This window comes from Paramormyrops kingsleyae, chromosome 15, assembly GCF_048594095.1.
Source record: "Paramormyrops kingsleyae isolate MSU_618 chromosome 15, PKINGS_0.4, whole genome shotgun sequence".
NCBI classification, from domain to species: Eukaryota; Metazoa; Chordata; class Actinopteri; order Osteoglossiformes; family Mormyridae; genus Paramormyrops; species Paramormyrops kingsleyae.
Window position 1 is genome coordinate 27,181,037 of NC_132811.1, and position 12,240 is coordinate 27,193,276.

General features: G+C 45.4%; 1 protein-coding gene across 9 annotated transcripts in view; it reads right to left on the bottom strand.

The window, feature by feature from the left end:
- sned1 (sushi, nidogen and EGF-like domains 1) overlaps window positions 1-6,854 on the bottom strand; it is a 165,583-nt gene extending 158,729 nt beyond the window's left edge. For 5 of the 9 annotated variants that reach the window (XR_011982740.1, XM_072699872.1, XM_072699871.1 and 2 more), the window contains exons 1-2: window positions 5,468-6,854; window positions 4,553-4,891 (exon numbers count right to left, since the gene is read on the bottom strand). The gene's annotated coding sequence lies outside the window, so the exon portion shown is untranslated. Of the gene's footprint in view, window positions 1-4,552; window positions 4,892-5,118; window positions 5,272-5,467 lie in introns of all 9 variants that reach the window. The other 4 variants (XM_072699867.1, XM_072699869.1, XM_072699870.1 and 1 more) reach the window with 4 other exon arrangements.
- Between the last annotated feature and the right edge of the window lie 5,386 nt (window positions 6,855-12,240).

Genomic DNA, 12,240 nt, shown 5'->3' on the forward strand with positions numbered 1-12,240 from the left:
CACTATTTCACAGGGTGCTAATGCATTTATTGCCCTTGAAAATGTCAGAATGCTAAATATTTCATGTGTCCGGCTATATACCTTTTTTCCTCAGTGCCCTGGCCAGTAATTCTTGATTGCCTTGGTGCCCTCCGAACCTACGGGAAAATGCCTTAGTGCCCTCCTATATTTGAGGGGATAAAAGGCAAACATTGCTGTGCCCCCCGAACAAAGTAATTCTACCCCTGCAACTTGGCACCTCTCACACCTTTGACACCACTGGGCTATCTCAGAGGACATGCCTGGCCAGTAACACTGCTGGCACAACAGTTCCAATGTTCTTTCCGTACCTGAGTCAGCACCTTGTTCATTAGACAACAACAGCAGAGATGTAGCCTCAGCACCATCGGGGCGAAAAACCTGCCAGTACAAGAGCCCATTCTTTTCGACTAGGCAGTGCCTTGCTGGCCTTGAGAGTTGTTTCCGTTCCTTCGCATCAGGACATTTCCCCCGATTCCAGAACAGCAAGATTTCCTGAATAACTGGGTCAGCCTGCTGGAGAACACAAAGATCAGGTGTAGGGCAAGGAATTCTTATTACTTCTCCCCGACCGATACTTTATCTCAAAATCAAAGGATGCAAGCTGCGCCACCCAACGTTGCTCAGTAGTACCCAACTTAGCAGATGACAAATGACTGAGTGGGTTATCAGTGTAAACAATGCACTTGTGGCCCAACAGGTACTCCCTGAATTTCTCCATCAAAACCTACTTGAGCGCCAAACATTCTAATTTCATGGAGCTGTAATTTGACATATTGCGCTCCTGGGGTCTCAGGCCTCAGCTAGAATAGACAATTGACCTCACCTTGCCTCCTTGCTCCTGCGACAGCACTACCCCTAAGCCAGCATGGCTTGCATCCACCTCCATGATAAACAGTAAGAAAAAGTCAGCATAGGCAAACACGGGTGCAGTGGTAAGCTTAAGCTTCAACTCCTCAAAACTTCTATGGCACCCCACAGTCCTGTTGCCAGCAACACCCTGCATTGCCAAACAAACTTCCTGCCCCCCCCCCCCCACTCTGCCACCAACCTATGTAAAGGGGCTGCCAACTTGGCAAAACCCTCCACAAACTCACAATAGTAACTAGCGAACCCCAGAAAATATCTCAGCTCTCTTATGGTAGTGGGACACTGCCAGTTAGTTATGGCCTCTATCTTTCTGGAATCGGTGGCGATGCCCTTGTCCGAGATGAAATGGCCCAGGTACTGCACCTTCTGCTGGAAATACGAACATTTGGAGAGCTTCACCTTTAAACCCTCCCAATGAGGCCATCCCAGTACCACATCCAGCCTCTGCAGATGTTGCTTCATGGGGGACGAAAAGACCATAATATCATCCAGGTACAGTAGCAGTGACTGACATTGCTGGTCACCAAATATCATTTGCATCAGTCTCTGTAAGGTGCTGGGGGCATTACAAAGCCCAAAGGGCATCCGGTTCCACTCAAACAGCCCAAATGGGGTGCAGAACGCAATTTTGGATCTGTCCTCCTCAGCGACTGGGACCTGATTGTAACCACTTGCTAAGTCCAGAGTAGAAAACCAGTAAGCACCCATCAGCGTGTCCAGGGATTCCTCAATACATAGTAGAGGGAATGCATCCTTCTTTGTCTTGCCATTTAACTGGCGGTAGTCTATGCACATACGCAGACCACCATCTTTCTTTTTAATAAGAACAATGGGGGTGGCATAGGGACTGCAGCCCTCCCAGATCACCTGTGTTTCTAACAGTTGATTGATGTTCTCTTTCACCACATCATACTGAGACAGAGGTATACGCCTATAGCGTTGCCTAATGGGGATGTCATCTAAGAGTGGAATATCGTGGGCTAGCAAGTTAGTACAACCCACATCCCCCTCATGAGTGGAAAAGACTGAGATATACTGCCTAAGGAGGGACCTCACCTGGCCCTGCTGTTCAATGGGAAATGGCCGCCATCTGATCGAGATGCTACATCCACAATACAAGAAGGCACCTCAGCAACACCAGCAGGTAAGCTGACCACATGAACACTGTCCAAGGTACCTAAAATGGTGCGGGGGTACAGCAACAGCAATCAGTAGAACCTACATTAATTACTGGTAGGTAAGCTGTGCGTCCTACGACCTGGACTAACGCAGGAGAAGCCAGCAATCCATCAGATAGGCCAGAGGATGGAGGTTCGAACAACACTGTAGCACTTGCATACTGCCCTGAACAGGTGGCTGCTACCAACTTCATCATACCACAAGGGATACGACATCCCTTACTACCCCGAACCTTGAATTTACCCGGGATGCCACTAGAGGACTGTACTGTAGAACTATGGCATGGTTGCAATGCCTGCATAACAAACTTTGGGGCTGCAGATACTGCAGGCAACTCAAATAGGGCCAGACCATGCTGTCCAAAAAGCTTTTGATAGCAATAACGGATCACATTCATCCCCACAACACCAGGGACCAGAGGATGAATCACTTGGAGGGTCCTTGACCACTAATATCCCACACTATGGCATTATCTTACCGCAAGGCTCAACCTCCAACTCTAAGTAGCCAATTTAAGGAATGGCTAACCCATTGGCTACCCGAAGTTGCAGCCAGTGACAATACTGAAAGCATTCCTGACCCCATGGCTCAAAGTGCTGAATAAAAAGCTTTCCGTAATCGTAGACGCCATAGACCCAGTGTCTATCAAGCAAGGAACTATAACCCCACCCAACACCACATCTAAATGCGGACACGACAACATCAATTTGGAAGCAGCTCCTAAACGCTTAGAAACATTCTCTGAGCCAGTAGAAGCCCTACCCGAACGTGGCTCTGCAATCTGGTGGGCACTAGGTTTCCGATGCTGGTGCTGGGTGAGACTCTCCCACAGAGCATGAGGGTACATGCGAGGACTGGGAATGGGGAGGAACATGAATCCCATTGCATTCCCTAGCAATATGACCAGGCCACTGACAGCGTCTACATATGATGAGACTACTACGAGGTGAACGCCTGCGCTGACGAGAGCTCTGCGAAAGGGCAACACTCTGGGTAAGTAGGTGAAATTGCTCTTGTTGGCCCTTCAATAATTCCCTCAGCTCACGCATCTCAGATCCCTGGACGGAATTAACCACACCCCGAGGACTGCCCTGAACTCCATACTGGATACTGAAAGCTGATGGGACAGAATGACTTCGGTCCTGTGCTCCACCTGGCAACCCTTCTTGCTCCCACCTAATCGCCTCACCCCTTACTTCAAGTAGGGTGGCAGTAGGTTGCCTGCGCACCATCTGTTTCAGCTCATGACATAGGGCACCATCTAGGACATGCTCAACAAAATGGTCCCTCAGCAAAACGTCAACATTCAATGTACTACTGGGTGCACGCTGCTTCACTTCTCCATGAGGCTCATCAAAGAGAGGGAAAACTCTTGCAGTGTCTCCCCCTCTTGTTGCCTTCTGGAAACGAAAGCCTTCTGCAAGGCTACATATGGCTCTGAGCACCCATACAACTCCTGCAACACAGCAATTATATAGGCTGGATGGAAAACCTGGAAAAGTTTTGGAATTTTGAAATAATTTTTCCAGGCCCTGGATAAGTTTTGGAATTCTTGGATAGAGAGGATAAGTTATGGAAAAGTTTTGGAAACTAGCCTTGTTAATTTTTTTCTCGCGTTCTGCTACGCGCTAACAGAAATGTACGAGTGGAAGTCAATAGTTAACTACCTTGGTAAACATCCGTTTCCGCGCAGATTTCGCGTATTTGAGATCGCTGCTTTTTTGCTCGTTATTCCAGTTTCTATGGTTTTATTTATTTTTTGCACGTATTTAAATTTTATTGATCAGTTTCCCATTTTTGACTCTGTTTGCCTCTACCAATCATAAGGTACATATAATTTTAATATTGGGATTAATTTTCTTAATTGAACGCTATTTGCACATTGGCGAAAGTTGTCCACTGTCTGTGTTTATTTGGTAAGTAGACTGGCTATTATCGTACCGAAAATTGTAGTATTACTGTTGTGCCGTATGCGGGACGCGGAGCGGAAACAGAGGAGCGGCGGTCAGGAAATCGGGGAACACGGGGTTTAATTAAAAAAGGCAGGCAAGAAAACACGCAGTGACATTACAATGACCGGACTGGGGAAACAAAGTGAAACGCGGACTAAATACAGAGGACTAATGACAACAACCAGAAACAGCTGATCACACGGGGATTCCACAAGAGGTTAACGAGAGGGCGTGGCACACAGAAGGAGCGGATGATCGTGGCAGGACAATTACTATCTGAAACTGCATGATCATCAAATCAAAGCAAACTTGTGGGTTTTGGAAATTTTTCTTGTGGTACTGGAAAAGTTTTGGAAAAGTCATGGAAAATTATTCTGCCAGAACTGGGGGAACCCTGCCCTGTTCTGCACTACAGCGGTACTTTATCTCATCATGAGCTTTGCCGTCTACATGATCAAACAGAAAGAAAGCCTGATCAGACACAGTTAAATGTCAAGCCATCATGCGTGCTTGTACCTCCTCAAGCCACTTACTTAACCGTATACCAGAACGTCCTTTGAACATGGGGCATTTCCGCTCCAGAGGCACAAAAACCAATCTTTCTGTAGCAGGTACTACACTGTAAAAAAAGAAAAAGTTGAGAAAACTTAAAATTTCAAGGCAACATGATGCAAAACATTTTTGAGTGTTCTCAAATTTTACAAGATGATGACTTAACTTAAGTTTTCAAGTTCTTCCAAGAGTTCTACAAACTTGGATCTTCTTCTTCAGCCAATAAGGATAACCCCATGAGGCTAACATAGAAATTCTTTCTTCAATGCTATGAATTTCTACGTCCTACAAATGCAGATATTCTTCTATGGCATGTATTCCTACAGTCACCAAACATAATTATTTGTGTTGAATAAACATACATTTTACCTTTGTATATCAAGGAAAATATGTGCTACTGTACATATATACTGTAAACAAAGACTACAAATGAATGTTATCCTAAATATTCAGTTTAACAGTGAGCATAGGTTAAGTGCCTCAAATAAAACATTTTTTTTTTTTTAACAGAAGATGTCTTGTCATATTACAGTATTATAAAATGTACCCTTCAAGTTCTGCTGCCCTCAGTTAAATGTATGGCTATTCAACCTATGCAGCGAGCTTAACATAAAGGAGATGGTTCCAGGAACGACAGGACACGTCGCTTTGTCTTTGTGTCTCTAACTGAAGACCGTTTCTCCTCTTTTAATTTGTAATACTGTGAACATACAGTAAAATAATACATAAGCATCAGCATCGACTTATTTTGTACCCAAAAACAGTAGTTAGCAACGTAGCTCTTCATCGGCTTTACATCCACCATAAACATTTTTTCTTATAAGTTCAAATAACCTCATAAGTAATAAGAAAGTAACAAATCTTACAGAAAATAAAGCTACACATTGATTACTTACAGATTATGGCTCAACGAACTCCCCAACAATGTAAACTAGGCTTAAAGTTGTGAAGCTTGTTTGCTCCTCCCGGCATTCTCGCACACAAAAAATAACTAAAGAAGAAACCACAAAACTCAAGGGGTAATACTGCCCCCTAGTGGGAAAACTGAGAAATGCACCAGCCAAAGAAACCCAATAAAGCAACAAGAGAAGGGCAGAATACTCCCCGCCTGACATCCGTGGAATGTCATCCTCAACCGACATGCAAAGGCAAGTGAAATACAAAGATACAAAATTTCTGCTTTTAAGTACAAACATTAGACACCAATAACACAACCTCACTTATAGGCCTTATGTAACACCTGTGTGCACCCTTGCGGCAAATCTTCACCTCTGTTTTCCTCACAAGCCCATCCTCACTGGGAAAGGTTTTGGTGATGAGTCCAAGTGGCCAGTTGTTCCTATGGTCGAGTGCCTCTTTTAAAAGAACAATATCTCCTGTTTGTAGGTTAGGCTTTACTGTTTTCCATTTGCGGCGGTCCTGAAGTCCTGAGATATATTCTTTTTTCCATCGTCTCCAGAAGACATCAGCAAGGTATTGCACGCGCCTCCATTGGGCTTTGAACAGATCACTGTTGTCAAACTGACCTGGTGGGATTGGTGGAGTCGCAACCTTTTGCGTGAGCAACATGGCATGGGTAAGGATGACTGGGTTATCTGGATCTGCAGAAACTGCTGTTAACGGACAAGCATTCACTATAGCAGTGACTTCAGCCATTAACGTCACCAGTATTTCATGGGTAAGCTTTGCATTCCTGTGTTCTAGGAGCATCGCATCAAGGATTTTACGCGTGACCCCAATCATGCGCTCCCAGGAGCCAGCCAGATGCGACGCATGAGGGGGGTTGAAAATCCATTTGCAGCCAGAATCTTCAAGAAAGCTGTTTAGCTTGCTGTTGTAGCAGTCTTGTTTGTCTATTTGCAGCTCTTTGCAGGCACTCGCAAAATTTGACCCACAATCCGACCTAAGAAGTTTGACTGCACCTCTAATGGCAAAAAACCAACGCAGGGCATTGATGAATGACGACGTGTCCATTGATTCTACAACTTCAATGTGAATGGCCCGTGTGCTCATGCACTTGAATATGACTGCCCATCGCTTTGCATCCGCCTGTCCACCACGTGTTTTTCTGACAGTGACAGGCCAAGGCCCGAACACATCAAGCCCTGCATGTGTAAAAGGAGGGTCAGTGGACAGCCTGTCCTCTGGTAGCTCAGACATAATCTGTTCCTGCTGTCTGCCTCTTAGCTTTCGACAAGTCACGCAGTTGAATATCATTTTGTTTATTGCTCTTTTCCCTCCCACAATCCAAAAGCCTGCAGCTCTGACTGCCCCTTCAGTAAAATGTCTGCCCTGATGGCATACTTTCACATGAAAGTGTCTTATAATGAGCTGGGCAAGGTGGTGTTTTGCAGGGATGAGGATAGGATTTGCTTCATCTGAAGTCAACTGTGCTCGTCTTAGTCTCCCACCCACTCTGAGGATTCCATTTGTGTCAAGAAATGGATTCAGTTTGCTAAGTGGGCGTGAACATTTGAGGGGCATACTTTTTTCAAGCTGTCTTATGTCCTCTGCATAGACTTCTCTTTGGGCAGTGCGAATGATAATGGTCTTAGCTTGACCAAGCTGCTCCTCCGTTAAATGCTCCCTACAGCTGTGCCAGCCCTGACAGGAGCCTTCTATGTTCTGCTTAAAAGACTGAACAATGTGTCGGAGTTTGGACATAGCTTTCAGTAGCACATTCCAACTTGAAAACCTTTCGAATCTGGCACTACTGAGAACATCCTTTGCAAGAGTGGTAGCACAAGTAGTTACCTCATGCCGCAGTTCATTGTCAGTCTCCGGATCTACAAGATCAAACGACTCTGTCTGAAATTGACCTATTCCTGACTTGGTAAGAAAAGCGGGTCCACTGAGCCATGTGGAAGTAGAAAGCTGCTCAGCAGGTAATGCGCACGTGGCATGATCAGCAGGATTTAAGTGAGTGGGCACATAATGCCACTGGTGGGCTTGTGTAGATCGCCTAATACGTTCCACTCTGTTGTGCACATAGATGCGAAAACGCCTCTTTGTGTTGAAAATGTAACCGAGGACTACTTTGGAGTCTGAATAGAAGCTCACCTGATCAACTGCGATGTCCAGCTCGTCCATGACTAACTCTGCCATCTCGACAGCCAGGACCACTGCACAGAGCTCAAGTCTGGGTATGGTGATGTCTGGTCTTGGGGCAAGCCGTGCCTTGCCGAGAAGGAAGCCCACTTCATTATGACCATCTCTGTCTGTGAGTTTAAGGTAGGCAACGGCGCCCACTGCCTTGGTAGAGGCATCACAGAAAACATGGATTTCCTTAGTTACTGCTGCAGACAGTGGTATTGACATGAACATTCTGGGGATCTCCAGTTGTTGTAGATGTTTGAGGGAGTGTTTCCACTGTTGTAATTTGTCTTTAGGGAGTTCAGTGTCCCATTCACAAATGTCAGTGGAAATGTCTCTGAGTATGACTCTGCCCTCTACAATGACAGGGACAGCAAAGCCAAGTGGGTCATACACACTATTAACGACTGACAATACTCCACGCTTAGTGAAGGGCTTCTCATTGACAGTTATCTGGAACTTGAATAAGTCTCTAGACAGGTCCCAGCCCAAGCCCAAGCTTCGCTGCATGGGTGGGATAGTCTGGCCAAGGTCAAGGCCCTGCATGTCAGCTGCAAGATCCCCACTTGGAAAAGTGTTTGTGATGGTGGGACAGTTGGAAGAGATTTTATGCAGGCGTATGTTACACTGAGCCAGCATCTTCTGAGACCTACAGAGAATGTTAATGGCCTCATCAGCAGAAGGGAATGATTTTAGTCCATCATCCACATAAAAGTGGCGTTCAATGAACTCTCTTACATCATTACCGTGTTCTTTTTCTCCCTCCATCGCTGTTCGTTTCAGTCCATAAATAGCCACTGATGGGGAGGGGCAGTTCCCGAATACATGGACTCTCATCCTGAATTCCTGTACTTCTCCATCCAGATCATGGTTTTTAAACCACAAGAAACGAAGGTAATTGCAGTGGTCTTCTCTGACAACGAAATTGTAAAACATCTGCTCCACGTTGGCCATGACTGCGTATGGGTCGGACCTGAAACGTATCAGCACACCCACAAGAGTATTATTGAGATTTGGCCCTTTTAGTAGCACATCATTGAGAGAAACATTGTTATATTTCGCACTCGAATCAAAAACCACCCTAATTTTCCCTGGCTTTTGAGGGTGGTAAATTACAAAACTAGGGAGATACCAACATTCTTGTTCTGGAGCTAGAGCTGGAGCTGGTTCCGCGTGGCCCTTACTGAAAGTTTTGTCCAAAAACTCAATGTAATGCTCCTTCATTTCTGATTTCCTTTTCAGCGTTTTGCGGAGTGACATTAAGCGACTGAGGGCTTGGTCCCTATTGTTGGGTAAACGCTGTCTGGGGGAGCGGAATGGGAGTGGAGCTACCCAATTGTTCGCCTCATCTTTAGTGAAGTCTCTGTGCATAATTTCCAGGAACAAAGCATCTTCTACTGAAAGAGCCGCTTTGTCATCATCCACTGTTTGCTGGAAAATGTGTCTGCCTAATTCCGCTTGTGTCTTCTCAAATGTAGAACGGCTTTCTGTGTATTTGTCTTTGATATAGATTTTGTTTTCACAGGGGTTAAGGAAGGTCGGATGCCCGTTATTAAGAATGTCTGTCTTAAAGGAGTTTACTGTGGGTTTGTGAGTTTACTGAGAGGCAGACATCGCCTACGACCACCCATCCCAAATCGAGGCGTTGGGCATAAGGTGCACTGTTTGGATCGTTTACCTGACCGCAAACCTTGTGAGCTTGGATGATGTCCCGGCCCAAGAGGAGGAGAATGTCCGCGGCTGGGTCCAGAGGAGGGATTTGCGAAGCCAGTGCCTGTAGATGAGGGTGAGCCAACGCAGCCTCAGAGGTGGGTATCTCACCTCTATTATCTGGAATGTGGTCGCATTCTGTCAGGGTGGGCAGCAACATGGATACTTTCCCATTTACGTCCTGAATAACAAAATCAGTTGCTCTGCGTCCTCCAGCCTCTGATAAACCTGCACATGTTTTCATGGTGTATGGGAGCATAGTGCTATTCACATTAAACATGTCGAAAAAAGCAGACCTGGCTAAGGATGAATTGCTTTGATCATCCTCCTTTTCTCTTCAGGGTTTGTGCAGGGATACACGTCGACTAAACAAATCTTAGAGCAGGATTTACCCTTCAGGCCTGGGCCACACACTTCTGTGCAAGTAGTTGTGGTTACAGAGCTTGAAGTATCGGCCTCTCCGCCTTGGCTTTGAGGCAGGAGAATAGGGTCCTTGGTTGTCCACGGAGGTGGACCAGCATGCATGGCAGCCACGTGAGCATCACTATTACATTCTGAGCATTGGATAATGGCTTTGCAATCTTTAGCACGGTGACCTGTAGAAGAACAACACATAACAAATAGCATGTTCTTTGAGGATGCTTTTTCTTTCATCTAATGTTTTTGACCTAAAACCCCTGCATTTGGCAAGTGAATGGGGCTTGCGGTGAATAGGACATTGTTTGTCTGGGTTGAGAACAGATGTTTGAGCTGTGACGTTTGTTTGACTAATATCTGTTCTATTCACTGCAACCTGCACTCTGTATTTAGTTGGTTTCACCAATGGCTTATCAGGTTTTGGAGCTACTATGTTTGAACTGTGTAACATAAAGCTAGGATCTGTTTTCATTTCTGCATAATCATTTATAAACTGAACAAAATATGAGAAAGGTGGGTAAACTGCACCATTGTCCCTTTTGTATTTTGTCCCCTGTTTCACCCAGGACTCCTGGAGTCTGTAGGGGAGCTTTTCAACTATCGGGTTTATTCCCCTTGGGGTGTCCAGAAAGCTAAGGCCTGGTAGATAATTTTCACTTTGTGCATACTCTAACTCCAACAGGAGATCTGCAAGCTCCTGCAATAAGTGAGTGTCCTTATTAGATACTTTTGGAAAAGACTGTAAGCGTTGGAAAAGTGATGCTTCGACTACCTCTGGAGAACCAAAACTTTTGTCTAGACGTTGCCACAAACGTTGAAGACCTGCTTGTGGGTTGTTCACATGGACCGCCCTGATCCTCAGAGCATATTGGAGTGACTCCCTGCAGAGCCACATGGTAAGGAGGTCGAGCTCTTCGCTGGACTTGAGGTTGAGGCCTTCTATGGCGTTGCGGAAGATGGACCTCCAGGACAAGTAAGATTCAGGACGGTTGTCGAAGACCTTGAATCCCGCTGCCAACAGGTCACGGCGTGCTAGGTAGGCTGTAAAATCTGAGAGTTCAGTCTGTGGAGGCATTGAAGGTTTAGGCTGGGTTGAAATGTCGGTTTTTCTGCGTGTAGGAGGGGATTTTGGTTGCTCCTGCTCTACAAAATCAGTGAGATGTTCACCTGGAGAGGGGGCAACTGGTGGTTGACGCTGTTGTAGATGCTGAGCGTCATAATTACTGACCAGTTGTCCTGTATCAGGTTTTCTGTCTTCATTAACTTCCAAGCTGCAGTTGGCGAAGTGAGCGTTCACATAATCGCGAGCGCGTCTGATGGAAGGAGGCGTGATAGATGTAGACTCCTTGTTCTGTGAGGTCGACGGCGTCATGCTCCTCCTCTGCCGCCGCTTCCAGGACATGAGCTGCGGCGAGTGCTGCTTCAGCCTCACCCTCCTCCTTCAGAGCGTTTAGTGTTGCCTCGATGCGTGCCTTCTCAACCTCCATGTCGATCTGGCGTTTAGCGTGCTGTGCTCTGGTGCGGGCGGCTTCTGCTTTTGCTCTGGCTCGGGCTGCCGCTTGACTGGTGGATGAGCGACGCGAAGAACGCGAAGAGCGTGACGAGCGTGAGGGGCACTCTGACCGTACTACCATCTGGGAGAGAGGCGGTGAAGCTTCAAGCAGAGACATCTTGGGTGCTTGCTAGGTAGATAATCTTCTTACTCTGCTGCCCTCAGTTAAATGTATGGCTATTCAACCTATGCAGGGAGCTTAACATAAAGGAGATGGTTCCAGGAACGACAGGACACGTCGCTTTGTCTTTGTGTCTCTAACTGAAGACCGTTTCTCCTCTTTTAATTTGTAAGACTGTGAACATACAGTAAAATAATACATAAGCATCAGCATCGACTTATTTTGTACCCAAAAACAGTAGTTAGCAACGTAGCTTTTCATCGGCTTTACATCCACCATAAACATTTTTTCTTATAAGTTCAAATAACCTCATAAGTAATAAGAAAGTAACAAATCTTACAGAAAATAAAGCTACACATTGATTACTTACAGATTATGGCTCAACGAACTCCCCAACAATGTAAACTAGGCTTAAAGTTGTGAAGCTTGTTTGCTCCTCCCGGCATTCTCGCACACAAAAAATAACTAAAGAAGAAACCACAAAACTCAAGGGGTAATACTGCCCCCTAGTGGGAAAACTGAGAAATGCACCAGCCAAAGAAACCCAATAAAGCAACAAGAGAAGGGCAGAATACAAGTAACAATTAAAGCCAAAAAAATACAAAAAAGTTGTAGTGTTGAAATCAATACTAGGTTTACTGAACGTATTTTGTGATATATATTGAGACTTCTAAATTTACAGTTGATCAAAAACTTATTCCAGAGATTAAACGATAACATTAGTCAAATTATGGATTTACTGGTTAGAACATTTGACTATTATTGAACACATACAT